The sequence below is a fragment of the Schistocerca piceifrons genome, chromosome 4 (assembly GCF_021461385.2).
Source record: "Schistocerca piceifrons isolate TAMUIC-IGC-003096 chromosome 4, iqSchPice1.1, whole genome shotgun sequence".
In the NCBI taxonomy this organism is placed as follows: domain Eukaryota; kingdom Metazoa; phylum Arthropoda; class Insecta; order Orthoptera; family Acrididae; genus Schistocerca; species Schistocerca piceifrons.
The window spans coordinates 15,870,311-15,890,924 of NC_060141.1; the positions used below are offsets into that span (position 1 = coordinate 15,870,311).

The 20,614-nt window shown below is 42.9% G+C and overlaps 1 protein-coding gene and 1 non-coding gene across 2 annotated transcripts in view; one reads left to right on the top strand and one right to left on the bottom strand.

The window, feature by feature from the left end:
- LOC124795540 (discoidin domain-containing receptor 2-like) overlaps positions 1 to 20,614 on the top strand; it is a 590,808-nt gene that overhangs the window by 466,600 nt on the left and 103,594 nt on the right. The gene's annotated exons all lie outside the window — the stretch shown is intronic.
- Positions 1,861 to 1,935, bottom strand: Trnas-cga. The gene has a single exon. It is a non-coding gene; the product is annotated as a tRNA-Ser (tRNA).

The following is a 20,614-nucleotide window of genomic DNA, read 5'->3' on the forward strand; positions in this document are numbered from 1 at the left end:
CGGGATGATTCCTTTGAAAGGGCACTGCCGACTTCCTTCCCCAACCTTCCCCAACCGAATGGGACCGATGACCTCGCTGTTTGGTCTCCTCCCCAAATCAACCAACCAGCCATATACCTGTCTGCCATGTTGTCTGCTATACAGTGACGCTTTCATGTCCTGTGACCGTTGCCCCATTCTCAGACTATACATTAGTGTCATATCGAAACTATTTGTCCAGAATTACGAACACTACAATCAGACAAATATCTTCTTCTTCTTCCTCAACCCCTTAAGCTTTCAAACGTCGGGTAGCTTCTTCCATTCCACTCTATTCTCGCGCATTCTCTTCATGTCCATGATTGTTTTTCCATGCCTTAGTCAGAGTTTCTAGACCCTGTCCTCCCATGTGATGTGGGGTCGTCATACGTAATTATCGGCCACCCCACTATTTTTGTTCAGTGATATCAGTTACTGTCTTAGAGATGTTTCTAACAGTCTGGTAAGCACACTAGGAAATGAATCGGACATCGCAGGGTAAACCATAGTAACACCGAGAAAAACTTCCTGTAGCCTTGAAAATGGTCTCCATTCGATGAGAAATTCAGTCCTAATATTTGAGCTGAAGCCAACCGTTGACGATTAGATCACGCAGAGGAACAAAATATCGAGATGGTGGGTATCTCGTTTCACCTTCTGTTACATATAATCCCAGAAATTTTGTGGGAGGATCGGTTGATTTAGCTGGCCATTTGAGGAGCGATATGGGGTACGTGAGTCAAACCAGGAAGGAATTCGCACAGCCTTGGGTTCAAAAATGGCTCTGAGCACTATCGCACTTAACACCTGAGGTCATCAGTCCCCTAGAACTTAGAACTACTTAAACCTAACTAACCTAAGGACATCACACACATCCATGCCCGAGGCAGGATTCGAACCTGCGACCGTAGCGGTCGCGCGGTTCCGGACTGAGCGCCTAGAACCGCTAGACCACCGCGGCCGGCGCACAGCCTTGGGCACATAGCTGTTGTCAGGACGAGAGTGTGCACATTATACTGTTTTTATCAAGGAGACAGAGAAGAATGGGTGGCTCTTGGTCACTGAGAACGTTGAAATAAACATCCTGGTTCTTGTTCTCGGTCTGATCGGTGAATAGTCCCATAACACCACTAAGCCGCTCCGGCCTAAACTGTAGCCCCCACATACTGAGGATTAAACATCTTACCCGGATATCGCTACACTGGATGTTTCTCAACACTTGAAAAGAGGCGAAACGACGCCTAGTCGTGAATAACAATTAAAAACATTCAACACTCGAGAACCATTTAAATTATCAAAAGATTATAACAATTAAAAAAGGAAGAATGATGAGGCGTTTCAGAAAGCCGCATAGATGTATGAAGGTGCTTTAATCGCAACTGCCGGCTGACGTCAGTACAGACGCATCTTCAGATTTATAATGGTTATATTTTCATAATGTTGATGTCTATACTGACGTGGAACCGATAGTTGCGAATATAGTACCTTTATACATCTAAGCTGCTTTTGCAAACAAGTCATCATTCTTGACATCTGCACTTGTTATTATTTTTATAATTTAAATTGTTATTGAGTGTTTTTTATTGTTATTCACGATGTCTCTCGGCTGTGGTCGCCCTCCCCAGAAAGTTGTCTGTAACGCCTCGTGGGACCACTTTTCACGCCTGCAGCCAATCCAACTACAGTGCGGTTTGGCCCACTGAAATCGTACTATCTTACGTTCCCCGTCAGTAGTGGTCTACTGCGAGGTACCCGACTCCAAATTCAAACTGCGTACTATCACATTCGCAGAGTTTGCTCAGAAATTACTTGATACGGAAACTTCCTGGCAGATTAAAACTGTGTGCTGGGCCGAGACTCGAACTCGGGACCTTTGCCTTTCGCGGGCAAATGCTCTACCAACTGAGCTACCCAAACACGACTCACGCCCCGTCCTCACAGGCTTACTTCTGCCAGTATCTGGTCTCCTACCTTCCAAACTTTACAGAAGCTCTCCTGCGAACCCTACAGAACTAGAAGTCCTGAAAGAAAGGATATTGCGGAGACATGGCTTAGCCACAGCCTGAGGGATGTTTCCAGAATGAGATTTTCACTCTGCAGCGGAGGCTGTGAGGACGGGGCGTGAGTCGTGCTTGGTTAGCTCAGTTGGCAGAGCACTTGCCCGCGAATGGCAAAGGTCCCGAGTTCGAATCTCGGTCCAGCACACAGTTTTAATCTTCCAGGAAGTTTCATATCAGCGCACACTCCGCTGTATGGTAATCTCATTCTGGATACTTGATACGGATTTGCATTCACAAGACGGCAAATAAACTATCCCAACTGTGGACAGGAAGAAAGGAACTTAACATGCCACTATCATCTGGATCATTCGACAGCAAGCTCTGTTTCCTTTGGATGCTTCAAGAAAACACACCACTTCTTCTAAGCAACCCTCTCACTTCAAGTGATTTGAGGACATCCCGAAACGTTAGCCTAAACTACGTATCCTCAACATGACCTTTAGCACCTAGTACCAACTGCACCGCATCTTCCAGTAGTACACTTCGAAGAGTAATTTATGTCTACGAAGCTCATCGCAGTCGTAAATATATTATTTGGTAACTTCCATTAGATGACAATAATAAAACACCACTGAAATTCGAGGGCAGTGTAGAACCATCACTCAATTAAAGAAATAACGTAGAATCTCGATTTTTGGAGTAAAGTCGAAGCCGAGATACGCGGGGGCGCTCAAAAGAAATGCCTTTGAAATTTTTATCTGAAAATTCTTAAAGCTTATTAAATAAAACAATAGCATCTTTACTATTCACGCCTACATCTTCACAGTCGTCATCCGCTAGAGGGGTCCGAATCGCAGTGTGTAACATGGCGTTCTGTAACTACGTCGATGCTCGAGAAACACTGTGCTGTAATCGAGACCACACACGAATACTGCGTCATCTGCAACAATCGGACGCCTTGGGTTCTCTCTCATCAATCATTCTCCATCCAGTCTTGGCTTGACCCCATCCCATTGTCAGCTGTTTCCAAAACTTAAATTATACCTTCGAAGATTTCACTTTGATGGTGATGAAACGTTGCAAGGAGAGGTGAGGTAGTGGCTCTGACAACAAAGTTACACATTCAGTATCAACAAACTAGTCTCTCGTTGGGAGAAATGTGTTCGTCCTCAGAGTGACTCCTTTGAGAAGTGAATATGTAGACTTGAAGAGTGAAAATGTAGAATGATAATAACGTTTGCTTCGTTTAAAAGGCGTTAAGAGTTTTCACATTGCAAATTGGCAGACAGTACTTTTCAGGACGCCCTCGTAGTAAGATAGGAGTATTATTGTCCGAAACATACGAGTTGTTGTGTACATAGTTCCGCGTAGTCAGCGCGTACACAACTTTCCTACTAGAGCTGCCCCACTAAGCACAACAGCGCAAGCGCAGCGCTCGTCCGTCTCCGCACTATGAGATGGCGCTGCCATAGGGACGGACCAAATTCTGCTTCTGCTGATCTGCGTATTAATATGTAACGCAGCCAATGAGATTGTTGCTAACGTATAACCTTTTCTCCTTGCGGATCACATTCGCGCAGTGATAATGAACGTGTGAGGTATTTTAAAGAGTGTACAGACCTCCGATTACTCAATCTGCATTTGTCTGCACCAGTCTGTACGAGTTCTACATTTGTCTGTACCAGTCTATAGTCAAGTTTCAATCTGTGCCCAATAAGATTACGATATTCCTGTACATAGCCATGAAGGCAAATATATAGGCACTACGTCAAGTATCAGAGATATATGTGAGAATAAGAATAACGTACCAATACCAAAGGAACTTAAGATTGTCAATTGTAAATAGCATCCAGAACCAAGTTAAGTAATTTTTATGCTTGTTATTATTTTAAGAAATGTGTGTGAAAAGTAATCAAGTTCTGTTTAAATTTGGTCACCGTCAATCTGCTACTCTAAGCGTGCAAGTGGCATTTCTATCGTCTGACTCAACAGCAGAAGATAAACACGCCACGATAAGACCACGAGACATGTTGCTGACACTCGCCTACTTCGTTACAGCGACAAGTCAAATGATCTGATGGTGTGTGTACTGAAGGTCTTACAGAACGCACACCACACGAGTAAAGGCGACAATAAAGGAATTTTCAAACACAAGAGCTTCAGTCGGGAAACTATATAACAAGTTTCACTATAGATTACTGGTCAAATTCGCAATTGATACACTGCTAAGCCAAAACATTATGACTGTTGTCGTCGCGCCGGCGCACGCCACCTGGTTGCGTTACGTGCGCACGCGTGACGAAAGTGTGTGAGCGGAGCAGACACGGACGCGGGGTATCGCCCTAGCGAAGACACGGCTGCAGATGGGGAAATCCACCGAGATTATTGTTACGTAGAGCCTGTGAACGAATATCTCGAAAACGGCGAAGCGGGTCGAATGTTGACGTGCTACGGTCGCCACATGTACGGAATGGGATACAAGGACAGTGAAAGTAACGCTAGTCGTTAAATGGTTGGAAGTCTACGACTCTTAACAGAACGTGTGGTTCGGAGGCTTGTCTGCTCGGTAAAGTGGGATGGATGGTGATCTGTGCATCTCTGTTGTAACTAACCTGTTTCTATGGGTTATTACGTTAAGACTAGGGTCACCACCGACTCTAACCATACAACTAATGAAAGGTTTGGCCGAATCGGAAAATAAATTAATTTGATCACAGACCAAAAACTCATAAAAATGCATACGTTGTGATGTCGATCATAGGGGATGCGATGTAATTAATAGAATTGCCAGTGCACTGTTCACAAGAATCAAACATTTAAAATAAAATAGCAAATGCATGAACACTGTGCATAAGATCAGCTCCCTGCAACACACCTGAATATAAGACTTAATCTAAAGCATTTGTTTTAAAATAAAAGGGGAAACTAATCATTGGACCTGTGCGTGAGGAAACGCGTTGGACGTGCTAGCGGGAAAGCTACGAGGTGAGTGGCTTAGGTGCAAAAACGTAACCTCGGAACACAAGAGAAAATTGTAGATAAAATCATTTATTCCTAAGATATGGATGTGAGGCATGTACGCAATTCCTGATAACATTAATTCCTAAAACATTAAAGAAAAGCATCGATACATTCACCGTTATAACCTACACCTAAAATCATTAGTGTGAATCATTCATACAACTGCTGTTGCCTGATAACTGATCGCAATGACTCGTGAAACGGTACACGTTTCGCAGTACACCCGCGTGCCCACGTGGTTTGTGGAGACGCAATTTCTAGGTATCGTGGCCAAGTTGCAAAAATATCACATCACACAATCATGAACAGTTAACATTCTTCAAAACAAACATGAGATCGGTTAGTGATGACGGTAGCCCAACAATCTAATGTTCAACCATGTGGTCGGCTCCCCCACGGACGAAAGATACATAATGCAAGGAAATTTTACGAGAAAGCGAAGCTATTAATATCTAGGAAAATAAAAGCTTATACAGGCACAGCTAAAGGCAAACAGACATTCATACAGGAGCGAGTGCTTACTTCTTACCGACACCTTTGTGTGGCGCTCTTCTGGCGGATTCAAGTCTGCTATAGAAATTTTCTAAAAGAGAAATCTGCCAAAGTTTTGCATTCCTTGCTGCGACGAGGCAAAGCAATCTTTCAGAGTTGAAAAGCGAGACCAAAAGCTAACAGCTCTCCCATCGCCAAGTAACAACGCGCCACTCGGTCAGTCTAACTCACCCTTCTTCGATTGGAGCACAGCTGTGGACGCTTCCCGTACCGGCGGCAGACTGCCTCCCTTTTTCTTCTCCAGCCTCTTCCACGCTCCGCGTGGCCCAGAAAACCCACAGATGCTATTTCCGCCATCAACCTAACGCAGGTGGGTTTCTCACAAGTAGCGCAAACCTCTTTCCCTACTTGACCACTGCGAGAGTTGGCTATTCTGTACAACTGCTGCTGAATCTGTATGACTATCGCAGACTCCCTGCAGCAGACTACGCCACCGTCTAGCAACGTGACACACAACCACATTCATTCAATCACACCACTATCAGAATTACGAGAAAAGAGAAACAAGGAAAAGAAAGAGAAATGCTAGTGAAAATGGGCTACCGGACTAATGAAAGGTGGCTACAGGACCCTTTCACTGTCTTTCGGCACAATGCTGGTGCACGCACAAGTGTTTCGGAGTACACCGTTCATCGTGCACTGTTGAGGACGGAACAATTAAGACTGCGGACCATTCGGATTCGATGGTCGTTTCCATAAACGTCGTCATCGAAGTGAACGACGGCTCGAAACGTTCAGCTCGCCACGGACTCATTGCAACCTGGAAAGCCGTGTACAGTCACGACAAACAATATGAATCGGATGTAAACTTGTTTTCTTACATAAGACGCCCATATTTTACAACAATGAGGTTGTTGAAACAGTGACAACAATCAACCAGACACTGTTTAAGTTGCAGCACTGCTCCAAGTATTCACCTCTGGGAAAGTTTGCATTCGCATGACTCAGATTTTACAAGCACGCATAGCCGCCAGGACAACTGTTTTCGAATAACGATTGTAAATCAATGTGATTTTCACTGTAACCCATTCTATTTACTATTGTGGTTGTAGCTGTATAGAACTTCTAACTGCTCCGTATCTCTACATGCGACGAATAAATTCGATTCATATATACTTCAAAATAAAGCTAGTTAGGAAACAGTATACCTATGGGCACTGCTACAATTCATGAAAAATTTGGTAGTTAGAACTAAAGCTAAGTTATCGACAGTATTTGTGAGTTATAAGATAGATTTAAATGACGCTACAGATTTTGACTTAATTTACTGTGTCATATGTTATCTCGGAACCGGTGAAATGTACCAGATTTTGTCAACGAATACTTTTGTTTCAAAATTGAATTTTGCATTGTGCAGAAAGAAACTTGGCTGCCAATTTGAGAAGACCCTGTACGGATTGCGGTGTAATTTAAGAAACTAACACTGGATCATCGAAATTAATATGGAAATTGCTCCATGTTAGACTCCAAACTGTAGGAAAACAAACTGATTGAAGGATTAATACATGGAAACAATTACATTTCTTCTAAATTGAGCTTGCTTGCTCGCATCCGTCAGTACATGCAGGCTAAACTCAGGAACTGCTGTAGGAATTTCAATCCGGTTTTTGATAATAGGTACACTGATTCACGAGGAAGGTTCTTGTATATGATTTATAAATTTTTCGTACAAATTGTCTGAATTATGATGAATTAATGTTAAGTTATGGAAAAGATGCCATTGTCACCTAGTGAACAACCTCAATATTTCGAGAGAACGTCAGGGACTCGAGAATGCAGCAAGCGTGATCTTATTTGCATTTCGTGTGGTGAGTATCTGACCAGGAAGCATCAGATATTCGGTTTTGAGGACGAAGATGTGGAAAACAAATGGAAAACCTAGCTGACAAAGAAAACCTAGCTGACAAAGAAAAGCTGAGCTAAGCGAAAATGAGCGTAAGAAGAGCAATGAGAGTAGCGTACAATGGTTGGTTGGTTGGTTGGTTTTGGGGGAAGGAGACCAGACAGCGAGGTCATCGGTCTCATCGGATTAGGGAAGGAAGTCGGCCGTGCCCTTTGAAAGGATCCATCCCGGCATTTGCCTGGAGCGATTTAGGGAAATCACGGAAAACCTAAATCAGGATGGCCGGACGCGGGATTGAACCGTCGTCCTTCCGAATGCGAGTAGCGTACAATGTCTTTGAAAGTAAAACTTTGTAAACAAGTCTGAGTAAAAACTTTAAGCGGTTCCGTGACGAAACGCGCCGCTCTTTGTTGGATCTTCTCTATCTCCTCTAGCAGTCCTAACTGATAGAGATCCCAGATAGATGAATAATACTCAAGAATCAGGCGAACAAGCGCCTTATAAGCCACTTCTTTCATGGAAGAGTTACATTTCCTTAAGATTTCTCAGATGAATCTGTCTGTGGGAAATCTCGGGTTCTGTTAGATCTGTACATCGCCCTACGATCTAGTAGCTTTTGTTTGTACTATCACAATTGCCAGTCTTGTTGTTTTTGATGCACTATGGATTTTTAACAATAATAGTACGTGAAACAAAGACTGAAGTATCTTCTACGGTGCTGGTCACCTGTAACACTAGCAACTAATAAATAAATAAAAGATTTCAATCATGATTCTGTTAATTTCTCGAGTTTTCGCTCGTTCAAATGGCTCTGAGAATTATGGGACTGGGCCGTTTAGCTTGTCGAGTATCGGAGTAGGTTTGCGACTGGACTTACGAGTTCCTTGCCGATAGAACTCAACACGTCGCTCTTAACGCTACAAATTCGATAGGCGTAACGGTAGTTTCCGAAGTGCCCCAAGGAAGTGTGATAGCACCGTTACTGTTTACGATAAAGATAATGATCTGGTAGGAATCGTAGGATGCTGTCTAAGGCTGTTCGCAGATGATGCGGTTGTCTATGAAAAAGTGACAAACCGGAAGATAGTAACAATTTGCAGAATGACCTCCAGAGAATTGACGAACGTTGCAGACACTGGCAGTTGACCCTGAATGTAAAGAAATGTGACCTATTGGGCGAACATAGAAAAAAATCCACTACTGTATAGCCACACTACTGATCACAAACCGTTAGAAACAGTATCTGCCATAAAATATCTAGGAGTAACTACCCAAAGCGTCCTTAAGTGGAATTGCCACATAAAACAGAGGGAAAAGAGATCCCAGACTCAGATTCGTAGGAAGAATGTTAAGGAAATGTAAATCATCCACGAAGGAAGTGTTGTTCATCCACCTGGGATCCCTACCAGATAGGACTGATAGAGAGAAAAGTTCCAACCAAGAACGGCACGTCTCCTCGCGGGAACTTTTAGTCGGCACGAGAGCGTTACGGAGATGCTAAACAAACTCCACTGCCGGACGTTACAAGAGAGGCAATATGCATCACGGGGAGATATACTACTGATATTTTGAGAGAGCACTGTCTGGGAAGAGTGGGGCGAAGTATCACCTCCACCCCTATACGTGTTTCGAAACCAACCACGACGAAAAAATTCGAGAAACGAGAGCCAACACAGCGGCTTACCAACAATCATTCTTCACACGCGCTATTCACGAGTGGAAAACGTTTGGAGGGCTCAGCTAGTGGTACAAAAAGTACCCTCCACCACACACCATTAGGTGGCTTGCGGAATATAACGTAGATGTAGATGCGTAATTGTAGAGAGTTTGGCTGGAAATCGAAGGGTTCTGGAATCGAATCCTGGTGGGGCTACTTTTCAACCCTGCCTTTTAACCTTGACTTCACCTGTCAATGATGTAGAGATACGCATTTAGCAGTATTTTATGGTATGAGGAAAAAATTTCCCAAAAACTACTTCAGCACCTTTGCTTTGTTTACATACAGTACATTCTTTCAACAGCGCAGGAGATGACTCAACTTTTAGCTCTCTTTCATACTTGAATCAAACCTAAATGTGGACGCGATTCTTTGTGTGGCGTGGTGAAGAATGTTGCCGTAAAGAGCCAACGACAACGAATTGCGGCAATGAGTCTCAAGAGTGCACACCTGTGCATACTAAGCTTCTCTGGGGCAGTGCTATAACACGATTTAAAAATGTACATCATGTGTGTTTTTCTTTATTTTTCTTGTATTTGTGCCACTTTAGCCAATGTCCATTACATATTGAATCACTCACACACGCATTCACCTATGATTCGCGCACAGTATTTAAATTGTTTGCAACCATATTACTTAAATGCCGATGTGCTCCCCTCTTTACCATGAAATGTCCCTTCAAACGCCAATTGAATATGGAACACACAACATTCATGCCTCCAGTCAACTTGCCTTGCCATTCCCTGCTTACACTCCGTAAGTTATGTGGATGCGATGATATTCAGTTACTTAAAGTTATTCCCTGAAATTCATCGATAATTCTACGCGTAGACGCGACTCAGTAATAAACAGGAAGCGAGGGAATGCGGTGGGCAGTTTCTCATGTAAGGAATACACGGAATTAGTTTTGCGTAAACGTGTTTTCGGCAGATACTACGTTCGGGTCACCCGTCGTCGTTTGTGTGTCGGTGGGTTGAGAGTCGATAGTTTTCACCGTCCCTGTTCTTCGGCTTTTGTGGCGACATCCAGGTTGCCTCATTCGTTCCCTCTTGCCTCCTGGCACGGTGCACGCTTACACTCGGCGACCGACGTCGTGTTCCTGGGATCACGCTCTGATCATTGTTACTGTCAGGGATCACAGTCTCGCAGACGCGGTATTCGAATAATGCAGAGAAGGCGAGGTCAGACAAGGAAATTCGATAGGATGCTTAAAGGTTTGTACCTCGGACCGAAAGGTAAATCCATTCAACGTGGCCGGCCGGTGTGGCCGAGCGGTTCTAGGCGCTACAGTCTGGAACCGCGCGACCGCTACGGTCGCAGGTTCGAATCCTGCCTCAGGCATGGATGTGTGTGATGTCCTTAGGTTAGTTAGGTTTAAGTAGTTCTATGTTCTAGGGGACTGATGACCTTAGCAGTTAAGTCCCATAGTGCTCAGAGCCCAGCCATTCAACATGGAGCGAAAAATTATGTCGCAAACTGACAAGTCATCAGAATGACCGCAAGGATCTGATTCGAGGTCTGAAAACTGAGTCGACAATAGTTTTGCATCCCTCCAGAGGGAAATCTCACTGTCCCTTCCGATTCCTCTAACTTCCTGCTCATCGTCTCGTTCTGTCCATTGTTTGTCTATTCTGCTGACTGTGTTGTTGCCTGTATCCTTTCCGATCCTCTCTCTCTCTCTCTCTCTCTCTCTTTCTCTTTCTCTCTCTGTAACTGCTTCATAGACTGCTCACTGCTCTCCTCTTGTAGATTTCTCGCTGTCTCCTTTCCATCTTTCGGACTGCTGACAGTCCATCCACCGTCCGACTGAATCCTTGGGAGACCCTGCTTGACAGTTTTCTCTTTTGTCTTCCACAGTCAGTTGTCCAGGGTGGTGTATTTTCCGTTTTATCCCCTTAGTCACTGGCAGATTCAGTTTGAAATCTCACTCAGTGATCGAAGTAGCGTAACCACGCCTCCAGGTCTTCGTATAGGGTGAAAATTTTTGATTTTGCAGTGGATGGTGTGTAAAAAAAGTTCGTTCATTCGTTGTCACACCGGTCCTTGTTATAGCAGCTCCCTGCGTTGCATGTAATCTCTCCATTGAATTGTACATAGCTGGGCATTGTTTCAAGAGATTGTCTACATTCCCGAGTCATCACGAATGCAGCTGCTTAACTAAAAACCTGCATGTTAGGAGCAGCAGTGGTTTGCACCGCGTCCCTCGGTGCGCACATGACTTGCTGGCATCGCTCTTGTCGTTCGTCAGACATTACACAAGACAAACCTTCCCAAGCGAAGCAAACAATTGAGTCAAGCTGTCTCTGTGTGGGTTTTGGGAAAGTCTCACGTACATGTTGCGCCTTGAACGCCCGTCTCGTCTTTGGTGACAAGTGGCGAATTACTACAGGAACTTGAACTGGAAAATGCAAAAAGCTCACGGACACTGGATAGCTGAACGTGCAACAGTCCTCGTTCTGTTTCAATTTGCGAAACTGTGTGTATCTGTAAATGGTAAGATTTCTAATCTGTTAAGGCGTAAATGTCCTGAAAATTGTAGCTGGAACGTCGTCTCATGCTCCTGTGTCCTACTGCCTCCCGACTCCTACCCGGAGCCGACGACACAAAGTTATTGCAATTTTATTGAACATTTCATGTAGTTATCTAGAATTTCAGAATAAATGTCTTCGTATGACTAAGCTCATGCAACTATTCATACACTTAGTAATACAGTATTAATGCTGTGACAAAACCTCATCATAATCAGCAGTTCTTACATTCTCCCATGCTCATTCTTCTTCGACGTGGTGTCCTTGTGATTAAAAAAGAAATGTTTCCTGATCATCTGTTCGCTTTGTTACTTCGCCACCTAGGTACCCATTCTGAGCTTATTATTTCTCATTTCCTTCCCGTCTGTGGTAACTTTCACTTCAGTATTGCTTCGTCAACTCCCTGACCTGTATCTTTTGCTTTGACATGTCTGGTTCTACTACACCTGTTAGTAACAAGTGTTTGGCAACTGTCAGTTGTTTATTCGTGCAAAATTTGCAGCAACTGCTGATCCTAAGGACATGGAGACATATAACTTATAAACGGGTAACACTTCGATGTTGTCCTACATGTGAACGTCTGACAAAATTGTACCATTCTTAGGACCACAAGTTGTATCATTACTGATCCTAATGCTTTTATGCCAGTTGCAAAAATGACGGGTTCAGCTGCCACATTTGATACTCCAAAGGAAGTACTGTTTCGTGTACCACACGACAAGGAAATTAAATTGAAAGCACCGACTCACTGCCACTGGGAAGGACTACTGGAGCTGTGAAGTAAGCTTGAACGTATGCTGATGGAAGCAACAAGTGAAGTTCTTTCCGAATGCGTCTCACTAATGCTGACCTTTATCTGAATGCGTTTATTTAGAACTTCATGAAAGCGGAACAAGTAATCGACAGGTGCAATGTCCTTGCCCGTGGCTCACTCTGGCAGGTGTAACGTAAATAGAAAAAAAATTATTCACTTTCTTGACAAGACAAGTTTCATAATGGTAGTCATTTTATTCGTAATAATCAGGTGCTGATCATTTTCTTACTAGATAACAGCTCGCCCTGTATTGCGTTATTTACGGCTCACGTTAACAGATTGTCGGTTCAAATTATCCGAATCAGACTGAAACGTCAATAACGACTGCCGTATCTGGTAAACCGACAGCGCTTGAAATTAATAGCAGCAAAAATAAATTAAGGTACAAGTCAATCATCCAAAAACTTGCGGCGAAAATACTGCTGCCCGTATCCCTCTTTCCGCTGCGATTACAAGCAAGCGAGAACTTTCAACACTGATGTGTGTGTCTATTCATAAATTCAAATACAGACTATAAAATGAAACAGAAAGTGTCAACATTAACGAGAATACTAAACTGTAGAAAGCAATTGTAGACACTTTTTAATGGGTTTTCACGTTATTTCTGCAAACATCGAAAGCTGCGTAATCGAAATGAAAAAATAACACAGCGAGAAATATCATGTGGTTGCATTTACAACATTTCCAGCTCAGACAAGCGTGGGGCAAATATTTATATTGCTACGACATCTGAAATCGGTTTCCCGATAGTTTACGGGAAAGAGACAGAGAGGTCTGTAGTTTCAAGTGGAATCGTAACAACTTCTTTTCAAACTTTTCAAACTGAAAATAGCAGTAATATTAATAAAAAATCCATTATCATTCTGACTTGTAGTGGTATGTTCGAAATGACGACTTCTGCTGAGACAGTAAGCCACAATGTAGGTTTTCTAGTGATAGAGTAATGAAGAGTAATTTGGGGAAAGAGAGAGAGAGAGAGAGAGAGAGAGAGAGAGAGAGAGGGAGAAGTGACTTATTTATTTGAGCCAACCACAGAAAATTCTCCGTCTGTCATCAGATTATATTAATAACACAGTGGGAGTGCGATAGGCTTCATAGAGTAGGCTTTTATAAAGTTTCTTGGGTGCGGTTCAGTTATTCTAAAGAACGAAGGAAGTTATTTTGTTTAGCGTCATCAGTGACGGAAAATAAGCTCGGATTGGACAAGGGTGGTCAAACCATTCGGTAGTGCCACTTTCAATGCATGTTTTCTGTTATTTTCTTAAATCGATTTAGGGGAACATTGGCGAACCTAAATCTGGTTGTCTGCAGGGGTACATGAGTTTTTTTATTTCAATGGGTAATTTTTCTTATATTCATGATGCTCAGAAACGCTCTGGAAAGCTTGGAAGTTTGTTGTAGGCTAGGTTGCGCTGAGATATAGTTATTAAAAACAAATTCGATCCGATGAGCCGTTTATGGATTAATTAACATTGAAGGTAGACTAACAGGGAGTTGCGCGCGTAGATTCCAGCGGCCCGCCGGATACAATTGATGTAAGTTGTTCTCATAGCATGTATGATAGCGCACAAGACTACGCAGTCTTCGGCTGGGGTTCGATCCTTACTACCGTCCCACGTTCAATTTCTGTATCGCTCTCTTGTTGGGTTTTAGAAAACCAAATGGAGAACACGTTTGCCAACAACACCTTCTATCGAGGGCCACCTGAATTTGCGAGCGCAACGGCCTGATTGGCTAACTTCAGTGCTAACTAACTAGGAAACGGCGCAACGTATCGAACTTTTTTTCGTAACACTTATTTCTCAGCATAACCCTCTCCTCCCCCCCCCCCCCCCCTGCAGCACCCTTACAAGTTTTCCAGACTGTTTCTGACCACCGTGGATATCGGCGATTAGGCACTTCTGCTACGTGATCAAATCACGTTATACCTGTCGCCACAGACAGCATGTCAGTGAGACACACGACACGCAGAGTGGAGACAGCGGCGAGACAAGAGTCGAACACACTAACGACACTATTGTTGGCGGACTTCGGCCGCAGCCCTACCGTGTCAGTACACTCTTACATCCTTTTCATTCCAGCATCGCAAGCATCTATCAAAGTTCTTTTATTTCAGAATGAATTACAATTTACTTACAACCTTCCATGTTCCTAAGTCTTTCAGTCACGTAACACAGGAATGAAACAAAGTGATCATTCCTCTTCGTCAAGCCGGCGATAAACATACCCTAACCAAGAAACTCATTTATTCTATAGGTCAACTATAGAATAAATTAGTATTTGGCTGAATTAATTTAAGGATACCACGGAAAACTTATAAACCTAATTTCAGTCGTAAGGAAATTCAGTATGTAACGGCCCCCTGTCTTAACGTGATGAAAATTCAGTTTATATAAAATGTCACATGCTTTAGGAGAATATAACTTCTCATCAAAACATTTCAAAGATGTTCGCAGGGTGGTCGTCACAACGCTGTATAATACTGTTTCAAAGATAAAGTTTATGGCTCTTCACTTCTGTTGTCTAGGGTATTATATATTTATAAGAGGTCCGGATTTTTAAAAAAGGTAAGGCTGGAGACGTCTAGTAGTTTTATAAATGTCATCACACGTTTTTATTCCTCTTTAAAAAACACAGGTAAAGTTTACATAGCGTCTCTGACAAAACAGCTACATCTTCTTCATCAACATCTTTGGTTCTACGATCCACACATGTTTACATACAATGGAATTAGCCGGCACTAAGAATACTGACCGACGTGACTTTCACTACTACGCTGACCCAACTGCCTGCCGGCCTTTGACAGTGCTCGTATTTATAACCTTCCAAAGAGATCAACAAATTATCTCTTTTTTTTAGAGTCAATTAAATTGTTATTAAATGAATTATTTACATGAAATAGTTATGAATGATTCTGGTGCTCAGGTGTTCAGATTAAAAACATAAATGGTGCATTTTACAAATAATTACAAGTGTCAACCAAGTGAAATAGCTGGATTACAAAGTGTTGAATATGACCTCTCTCATTTGTATAATATTGGGTTTAAAAAGTGTAAATCTTTCAATTACGTGAGTATACAGTACAAAAGTATTATTAAACTTATTTGTTTTTCATACTAAGTGTACTGAATAATCAGGTTTTCCTGGTCAAATTTATAACGAGCAATTTAGTAGTCACATATGTTGACACTTTGAATAAGCCTATGTGAGCAAAACATAACAGTTCCTAATGAAATATTCGTGTTAAAACAGTTTAAATAAATGTACCTTGCTTTTGGGTCGAAATATTATATATTAATGACATTGAAAAACATCGCATCACAATTGTACCCATACGAAATTTAACTAATTTGAGTTTAATTTACTGAAAAATCGTAATTTATCCTCAGAATCGTAAACTTCCATACTTCTTTTCCCTCCTATCGGGATCAATACAAGTATCTTAACTACTCCACCATGATGCTCGGTAAGAAATTTTGGGCTCTTACTATTATTATCCAGAAACCCAACAACAAATAAAATGAACAGTGTTTGTTCAGCTACATATCATTATCGCTTTTCGTCATGGCTCTGTCTGCTTTCCATTAGTAACCATCAGCGCTAGATTGAATCTAATTGTTTTCGATGATACAGAAAAACAGTATGTATCTGATTGACTTGGGCCATATTTCATAAGTACTCCGTATCAAGAGTGACATAGTCGGGGACCGGTGCGTAACTTCCTTTGGAATCCGCATCGGACATCGTCAGTTTCTTTTAAAGATACAGCATAACACCTTAAGGAACGAATTCGATCTACAGGTAAAGTCCGCATCATGATGGAAGGCGGCCCAAGTTTCAGCCCTTCTGTGCATCCCCCTCCACTAGCCACTGGTAGCCAATAATATCCATTCTCTTTCTGAGCAACTAGCAGTGAGCTACAGCTAGACAGCGAGAATGTCGCTCCTACATGCTACACTGTTGCCGCAATTCTCGACAACCGAATTATTCACTCAACGATCAGACTCCAAAATCATATGGTGTCGGCAAGAGAACTGTAAACAGAATTATAAACGAAAGTGTCAGAACTGTAGGAGCCATAGAAAAAGATGATTTCGTGTCGCCTGGAAAGCATCGAAATCGCAAGGAACCTGTAAAACAAATGGATGGTTTGAACAACGATATTTTAAAGCGCTCCTGTGTATGATGAATGCCCAACATCACAAAAACGTGTTACAGTTATGCAGAAGAAAAAAGGCTTCAATGGTAAGCGCTTCGTCATTGTAGAATTTTAAAAGACTTTGGTTCCTGATATGTTAAGAAGAGTTTTTAGTTCAAAGAAGTGACGTAGCTGCAGCATGAACTACATCTCATATAAAGATTCACGATACAAGAGAAGGAGGTAGTTCAACAGTGTGTTACCTTGATCAAACATGGATCAGTTAGAATCATGTCAGGAAGATCTGCTGGAAAATAAATGATGGTACTGGCGGTTTTAAAGTTTTCATAGGAATGGGTTCTCGGATAATTATTCTGCATGATGACTCTTCGTCTGTTTTTGTTTCTGAGAGTAAACTTGTATGTACGTGTGAGAAAAAGAGCAGTGACTACCATTCGGAAATGAACACTGTCAGTTTCGTGACGTGATTCACACTTCTTGTCGTACCTCACTTCAAAGTCGGTCATTGCCAGTTTTAATTGAACTGTTACAGAGAAAACACCAAGTATAAACACCAGAAAATCGGATATTTTTCCCTGGCTTAAAAATAAAAATATTAAGCGCAGTATAAACCACACTCGTGCCGGTCTCCTAAAGCTCGATAATTTATACAACTCACGTAACAGAACGCACAAACTTGACTTCCTTGCACTTGAATGGCGTCACACAGTTTTGCGTTTACCCACGTGTCACTGCCAGTGTAGCCCTATGGAATTAATTTGGGCAAAGGATAAGGTTATGTGGTAGAAAAAAAACATTGAAGATAACATACAGTTAACCACTTGTGGATGAGGCAATAGACAACATCCCATCTGTAGCGTGGGCAGAGTCCGTGCGGCATGCTGAAAAGCTTCAGAAAGAATAATTTGACAGGGAAGTGATGATGGATATAAGCCTTGAACCTATCATCATAAATTTAGAATTAGACTGTTCGGAACAGTTTCAAATGGAAGTGACGGCGGTATTGCGATGTAGACTTTGGAAAAAAGTAATAATGTTTCTTAGTTTTAAAGACTCGTGGTTTAAAAAATGTGTTTGTCAACATATCAGTTGCATACATAATAATGAGACTTTTTGATTAGGTCTTTGAATTATGCAGACTATGATGTCCAACATATTGCCAAAGAAGAAATTAAGCTCCTCCCACCATGTTGTATGCTCTACTAACACGCGAGACTGCAGCTGGATAAATTTGTCAAAAGTCCGATATTTCCACATTTCCAGTCATTTTCAAGGGACGAATTGGATAATGCTCTAAATTGACAGCAACGGTTACTTGTCGAGATATCGGTCATCATTCCCTGGGGTTATTCGCAGCTCATGGTTAATTGTTTGCTTGTTCAATGGATTATAAATGCGGTCTTTCACTGTAATGTCGAACGAGTTTACACTCATAATGGCCGTTAGCCGCGAAAGTATGATAACTTACCGATCATTGTTACGACAGTCTATTCATTAGTCTTTTCTACCACTACTTCTTCTTTATGTGCAGTGATTACACTTAACTACAGTCAAACACATCAACACACACATCTTATACACATTTTTATAAACTCTATTGAGAAGAAGCAGTTGTCAAGCAAATAAAATGATTTCGGTTTGTGCTTGAAGTTAATTTTGTTGTGTATTAAATTTTTTCTTGTAATACAGTTCAAATCACAGTAAAAGATATTTATTGCAAGCAGTTTGAATGACCTTGTCGTTAGACAATTGTCATGTTGAGTAAGATTGTACTCCACGTCTTCACAAAGCTCTGTCAGCTGTTCTTGCCTCCGCGGAGTAATATGTAGAGCAGTGGACGCAACGTCGTCAAGACGTGTATTACACTATTGGCCATTAAAATTGCTGCACCACGAAGATGGCGCGCTACAGACGCGAAATTTAACCGACAGGAAGAAGATGATGTGATATACAAATGATTAGCTTTTCAGAGCATTCAGACAAGGTTGGCGCCGGTGGCGACACCTACAACGTGCTGACATGCTGACATGAGGAAAGTTTCCAACCGATTTCTCATACACAAACAGCAGTTGACGTCGTTGCCTGGTGAAACGTTGTGATGCCTCGTCTGAGGAGGAGAAATGCGTACCAACACGTTTCTGACTTTGATAAAGGTCGGATTATAGCCTATCGCGATTGCGGTTTATCGTATCGTGACATTGCTGCTCGTGTTGATCGAGATCCAATGACTGTTAGGAGAATATGGAATCGGTGGGCTCAGGAGGGTAATACGGAACGCCGTGCTGGATCCCAACGGCCGAGATGAGAGACATCTTATCCGCATGGCTGTAACGGATCGTGCAGCCACGTCGCGATCCCTGAGTCAGCAGATGGGGACATTTGCAAGAGAACAACCATCTGCACGAACAGTTCGACGACGTTTGCAGCAGCATGGAATATCACCTCGGAGACCATGGCTGCGGTTATCGTTGACGCTGCACCACAGACAGGAGCGCCTGCGATGGTGTACTCAACGACGAACCTGGGTTCTCGAATGGCAAAACGTCATTTTTTCGGATGAATCCAAGTTCTATTTACAGCATCATGATGGTCGCATTCGCGTCTGGCGACAACGCGGTGATCGCACATTGGAAGAGTGTATTCGTCATCGCCATACTGGCGTATCACCCGGCGTGATGGTATGGGGTGCCATTGGTTACACATCACGGTCATCTCTTGTTCGCATTGACGGCACTTTGAACAGTGGATGTTACATTTCAGATGTGTTACGACCCGTGGCTCCACCCTTCATTCGATCCCTGCGAAACCCTACATTTCAGTAGGATAATGCGCGAAAGCAAGTTGCAGGTCCTGTACGGGCCTTTCTGGATACAGAAAATGTTCGACTGCTGCCCTGGCCAGCACATTCTCCAGATCTCTCACCAATTGAAAACGTCTGGTCACTGGTGGCCGAGCAACTGGCTCGTCACAATACGCCAGTCACTACTTGTGATAAACTGTGGTATCGTGTTGAAGCTGCATGGGCAGCTGTACGTCTACACGCCATCCAAACTCTGTTTGACTCAATGCCCAAGCGTATCAAAGCCGTTCTTACGGCCAGAGGTGGTTGTTCTGGGTACTGATTTCTCAGGATCCGTGCACCGAAATTGCGTGAAAATGTAATCACATGTCAGTTCTAGTATAATATATTTGTCCAATGAATACCCGTTTATCATCTGCATTTCTTCTTGGTGTAGCAATTTTAATGGCCAGTAGTGTAATATTTCTCTCATGACGACTGATCGACTTTTGTTTTGATACACTCCTGGAAATTGAAATAAGAACACCGTGAATTCATTGTCCCAGGAAGGGGAAACTTTATTGACACATTCCTGGGGCCAGATACATCACATGATCACACTGACAGAACCACAGGCACATAGACACAGGCAACAGAGCATGCACAATGTCGGCACTAGTACAGTGTATATCCACCTTTCGCAGCAATGCAGGCCGCTATTCTCCTATGGAGACGATCGTAGAGATGCTGGATGTAGTCCTGTGGAACGGCTTGCCATGCCATTTCCACCTGGCGCCTCAGTTGGACCAGCGTTCGTGCTGGACGTGCAGACCGCGTGAGACGACGCTTCATCCAGTCCCAAACATGCTCAATGGGGGACAGATCCGGAGATCTTGCTGGCCAGGGTAGTTGACTTACACCTTCTAGAGCACGTTGGGTGGCACGGGATACATGCGGACGTGCATTGTCCTGTTGGAACAGCAAGTTCCCTTGCCGGTCTAGGAATGGTAGAACGATGGGTTCGATGACGGTTTGGATGTACCGTGCACTATTCAGTGTCCCCTCGACGATCACCAGTGGTGTACGGCCAGTGTAGGAGATCGCTCCCCACACCATGATGCCGGGTGTTGGCCCTGTGTGCCTCGGTCGTATGCAGTCCTGATTGTGGCGCTCACCTGCACGG